Source organism: Pogona vitticeps, chromosome 2 (assembly GCF_051106095.1).
Source record: "Pogona vitticeps strain Pit_001003342236 chromosome 2, PviZW2.1, whole genome shotgun sequence".
Classification (NCBI taxonomy): domain Eukaryota; kingdom Metazoa; phylum Chordata; class Lepidosauria; order Squamata; family Agamidae; genus Pogona; species Pogona vitticeps.
The window spans coordinates 193499589-193505588 of record NC_135784.1 but is presented as its reverse complement, the minus strand read 5'-3'; positions in this window follow the sequence as shown (position 1 = coordinate 193505588).

The following is a 6000-nucleotide window of genomic DNA, read 5'->3' as shown; positions in this document are numbered from 1 at the left end:
ATCCAGAAAAGAAATAAGGCAGATTAATTGGATGGTTGAGAAAGGTCTTCCTGACTGACAGGGAAAGCAACCCACCATATCATAAGGAAAACCCATGTAGTCTTCAGGAATCTTGTCTAGCACAGTCTTACTCAGTTGGGTATCTTTCAGTTCCAAGATGGAGAATTCACTGGGGCACTGCTATTTTATTTTGACTGTCCTTTCCTTTTAAATGGATCAGTATTTTGTTTCCCTCTTCAAATTTGTTTATAACAGTTATTATTTGCAGCGGCCTCTCTTGGAAATGATGCTGTCTCTTACACATAGAGAGAAGCATTAGACTTAATATCATGAGTCTCAGTGACCTGAGCACATAATAAAGAGACTGATAAACAGTCACATGTGGCTGGTGGAGAGAGACAAAAGCCGACTTGGAAGAGGGAGGGAGCAGCACCTTTTCCCCATAGCATAGATACAACCATGTTTGGTTTCTCCAGTCCTTTACTTAATAAACTCATTTAAATTTTCATTTTAATAATGTGAATGTTTAGTCATACAGGTGCAATTTTTACTACATTTTTTCTAGATAAGTTGTTCACCTGATCTCTCTTGATATTTTCCAACTAGGGCTTTTTGAAGTCCTTGGAAGCCCTATTAGAGTCGTTATAAGTCGGTTCCAACTTGACTGCACAAAACACACTAAGACCATGATAAAACACCCACAAACAAATTCCCTCTCTCAGAGAGAGATATATATAAAGAGTCCATCATAGATACTCTTCTATTCATTAGAATTTTACTCTGGCAAGTACGTGGAATTATAGGATCCAGGAAACAGTGGGCAAAATCCTGTTGTGCATCTTTGCACCTGCTGCAACTTGCATTGAGAATTGATAACATTTAAAAGCTTCCTAGCTCCCAGTTTTAGGTTCCAAGGCTCCCTCAGTCTCCCTTTTGCCCTGGGGAATCCTTTGGGAGCTTCAGGATTGAGGGGGGGGGGCTTTTAAAAATCCAAACCTCCTGGATCCAGGGCAGTGTTTTGATCCCAGAGCATTTTTTACATTTTTTAAAAGGTACCCACAAGTTTCCTCAGGGCAAAAGAGAACCCAAGAGCATCAAGAAAAGTAAAATAAAGGAGGAGGACAGGAATCTTTTATTTAGTGTAAATCAAACATTTCCAGCGCCCAGTACAAGTTCCACTGGCGCAAAGTTAAGCAACAGGATTTTGCCCAATGATGGTCGGAGTGATCTCAAGAAAACAATTGAAAGCCATTACTGTTTCTGAGTGTAAATCATTGCCATGGTTCATACAGACATGTTTAATTATCTTGGGAAAGTGTGTTTCAAGAGTCTACACGTCACACAGTCCACCACCTCCCTCACTCTCTTCTGCCATTATCACCACTCCCTCACCTACCCCTCCTTTTGACAGCCTTTGAATCTCTTCTTAAAAAAAAAAGTTTACCAAGTGATACAGTGCTGAAGTGACAAGACATATTAAGCAGTTGTATCAGTTTAGGAATACTGGGAGAAAAAATATATTTAAAAGTACAATGTACAAACTGTATTGCAGTTGTGATCCTTACCAGCGTGAACCAAAGCTAGGCCAAAGGAGGAGGGTTCCCTCCCACCTCATGCCCTGCTCTGCACATCATCTGCATGCTCAATAACAGCCCAGAAAGACTGATACAGTCAATCACACGAGCAATGACTGAGACACAGATACAGCTCAGCTATATCAGCAAGACAAAATAATCTGAATGGAAACGGATGAACAAAATATACCACATACTGTATTCATGTGAAAAAATCACATCTTGTGATTAGCATGAATATTGTGTAGTTGATGGAGTAACTGTTGAAGGGAACAGTGAGAAGCACATCACAAACAGCAGGACTGATGCCTGTCTAGCTACTCTCTCTCTCTCTCTCTCTCTCTCTCTCTGGGTTGTTAAATGGTCAGTTTGGGGCAAATGACATCAATGAGCCAGACGCTAAAGCTGAAAACAAATTTCTGGAACACTTTTGAAACTGGACGGATGTTGAGCATTCAGGTCCTGACTTGCTAATTGAGAGGAGTCTCTGAAGGTCAGGCAAAAGAAAAAAAAATTCTTCATGAAAAACAACATTGAGATAAATGATATAATTGACAACAAAACAGCTACTATTGCACAGTTTTATATAAAGGATTACAGACAAATCCAGAGAATACCTGTACAGAGCAGAAATTAGAGACAAGCTATCACGGAGGACTGAATATTGAATGTATTTTAAATGACAAATCTTACAACAATGGCCGTAATTTAAATAAAAATACCACTTAGCTCCTCATAGCAGGCAGGCCTGGTTAGTGTCCCTGTTTAGTTCACTATCCAGGTATCATATGCTGATAAGCCACCTCAGCGTTCAGAGGCATGCTCTCCCTCCTCCCCCTCTTGGGTCTTTCTTTTTAAATAGGACCTGGACTGGGCAGCTCCATACATAGATGAACTGTGCTCTATAAAGCACAGCACCGATTTTTACCCGATAGGGTGAGTGGGCATTTAGATTTAGGTGGGTAATCCCCCAAAGATCAGAAAGATGCAGCGTTTGGGGACAGGGTTTGTAGGGGGTACTGAAAAACCTTGCAGTTATGAGATGGTCCAAACCCCCCTCCCCATTAAACAGAGAGAGAACTGTATATAATAAATATAAGAGTCACTCCAGATGACTTGCAGTGTTGCATGGGAGCAGCCACCTGGAGAAATGACAGGAAATTACGACAAGCCTGTCATTTCCCAGAGCAATTCTAACCCATTTTTACCATGTGTGGAGATAAAGGCACTTCCTAGTCCCTGAAAAGGTTCTTACCATTACCAGAGTCAAAAGAAGACGACACGGCCATTTTGTACAGTCAGAATAGAGTTGCTGGCCTAACTGTTGCATAAGGAAACTCAAGTAAGTCGTGGCAACAAACTGCTGCCGATTAACAAGGTGCTGGCTATTCTTCTGAGCCTGGTTGCCTGATCAGGCACTCCCCCAGCCATGCAACCAGCAGCTCATTAATGAGCAGCAATTTGGCGCCGAAACGTAAGCAATTCCTCTTGCATAAATGCAAATCGGCAACAGGATCCTGGCCGTTGCTTATTCAGCTGCCACTCCCAAGCCAATGAACTTGCATCATCTTCGTCTACAAACATCCCCTTATTTCCTCCCTTGCTTCATTAAGAAAGAAAGTTGGCAGGAGCTACGCCCTATCATCCTCCATTCATTCCATAGATTCAAAAGCTTATTTTTTTACTATTATATTCCACCTACCTCTATGCTGCAAAAGTAGTCCATCTGCCTGGTCCAGGCAGCTCACATGGCTTTCAGAGAATGGTTGTCAAAGTCTGGTTGTAAAAGTGCCCTTCTGCTGATCCTCAGAGGCCTCCCTCATTAACACACAATCAGCTAAGTGCTGATCACATAGAACGTTGCAGGTGCAACAGGGGAAAGGCGCATTTTGTGCTCTGTCCCCATCCTATTGGCTCAGAAAGAGATTCAACAGGAAGCGACCGAGGGCAGCCACAGCAGGGTTCAGGTGGCTGGCAGGAAAAGATGCCTTTCAGGCTGTGCCATTTGCATCTTGCTTTGCACATGTACAAATGGTGCACTCCAGCTGCGGATCCATCAGTAGAGGTGAGCTGTATCTGTATCTCAGCCATGGCAAAAAGGAGGAGGTCAAAAATAAGGGAAAGCTGGCCTCTCCTACCATACTATGGTGTCTCCTCACCAGAAGAGAACATCATCCCCCAAAAGTCAGCTTTTCGTTTACAGAGTGGGGAGTGATTATCCATGGATATCGCGGCTCCTCTGTTTTTCAAGGGAAAGTGCAGTCTCCCCTCTCTCAAATCAGTTTGCCTACAGGAACAAAGGCTACAAGATTTAGGAAAGTCTTTCAGATTCCGCCCCCCCCCTTCCCCAGTTCCCCAAACTGTGTAACACGTATGCCTGAACAAGAGTTCTGGAGGACGCAAAAGCTTGCCATCTAACTTTTTTGGTGACACAATTAAAGTATTAGCAAACCCAGAAAGTTGTGCCACCCAACAGGCAGAATCCTAATAGTATTTACTTAATATTTGTGTAACATATTCCAGGTTAATAACAGCTAATTGATGAGGTGCTGGGGTATGTCTTGGTTCTACACTTGGACGAGTAAATGAGACGTGCCTCAACTTTTCGCCTGTTACCTGCAATTAGCTGCAGCAATTTACCGAAACACAAGAAGGATTCCAGCCAATATAGTTTATATTGCTTCTGTTGTTCTGTGCCGTCAAGTCGGAGCTGACTTACAGCAACCCTAATAGGGTTTTCAAGGTAAGTGAGATATTTAAAGAGTGGTTTTACCATTGCCTCCCCACCCTCAAGAGAGCTTCCATGGCAGAGCCAGGGATTCGAATCCGGGCCTCCTCAGTCCTAGTGACGATCAGTCTATCCGCTACTCCTCAATTGGTATCGATACTGCCTCTGTACCTATTTATTAATCCATTTGATTTATACACTGCCTCTCTCCCACAAATGGCACTCAAGGCAGTATAAATGCATAAAACGATAAAAGTATACAAAGTATAAAGACACATGAATAAAACAACGATAGTGCACCCATCCAATTAAAAGCCTACTGTGAGCAAGCAAAATAGGACATCTGGGTTTTCCCTCTGTTTTGGTCCTCTGCCTTCCAGAAAACTGTTAAGTGGGCTTTCTGAAAGCTTACGTAACAATTCACGGTGGCAGTCGCTTTTTAAGTAGCTGTTGCTTCACTTATTTGATGTTTTTTCTTGATTTTTACTGATGGTTTATTTTTACCTTGTCTGCTGTATTTTTAGAGGAAAGGCTGGCATATTTTTTTTTTAAAAAAAGGCTGGCACTTTGCAAATAAATCCATATTTAGAAATAGGCCTAAAAAGTGGCTTTCTGACACATGACTCTTCAAAGGGGGAGAGCTCATCCGTCTTCATACAACTGGTCAAGTTCCACTCAGCTTAATGGGTCTTTCTTTTGTGTAAGTAGGTGTACGACTTCAGCCTAAGTCTGTACCACACCTCCTCTATTCCATTTTGGGCTTTTACTCACAGGCTGAAATCCTGTTACTTAGCATAGTAAATCACACTAGAGTTGGTGCTCAGAATCTGGGGATTTGGTGAGCAGCTCCTCCATAAGTTCCACTGATTCAAATGGACCTTCTACTGTGTAGTAAGTTACAACTAGAGTACGTCCACTTGAATCGATGGAACTTAACAGAGGAGTTGACTCACCAAATCCCTGTTCATTCAGTGTGCCTACTCTAGTGTGATTTACTATGCTAAGCAATGGGATTTCAGCCACTAATGCAGGATATCATCATGCACAACAACAACAAAACCCACTCCATGTCATTTACTGTGGTTGCTCCAGCTTAAAGCAGATTTCTGTGGCACTGAAAATCTTGTGTACTATGAGATTTTTTTTAGCAAGTTCTCTCTCTCTCTCTCTCTCTCTCTCTCTCTCTCTCTCTCTCTCTCTCTCTCTCTCTCTCTCTCTCTCTGTGTGTGTGTGTGTGTGTGTGTGTGTGTGTGTGTGTGTGTAAACTGTTGAGAAACAGAAGATGATGGAGAACCTCTGAGCAAAACACGGAAGGAAAAACCACATCCGGACAGAAATAACAGTACTTAGAGTTGTTGACCTTTGTTAGCAAACAAGCTGGTCCTTGGCAACGGGCAGGCCTAGGAGTTCTGCCTCTTTCAACATGAATGTGTCTATACTGAGGATCTGAGAGGGGGAGGGAAAGAAATAGGATAGGTGGGGTTCCCTCACCTGAGTTCTCCATCGTGACTCTAGATGTCTACTACGTAACTCAAACACTAATCGCAAAAGACAAAACAAAAACAAAAACTTTTGATCATTTCTGTCTTTTCTCAAAATTAACTGTCCCCCCACCCCCCCTTAAAAATGAAAGGATGCTCGTGAGAAAGACCCATTCAGGATAGGAATGCAACATTCTTCTCTCATCCTAGGCTTCTG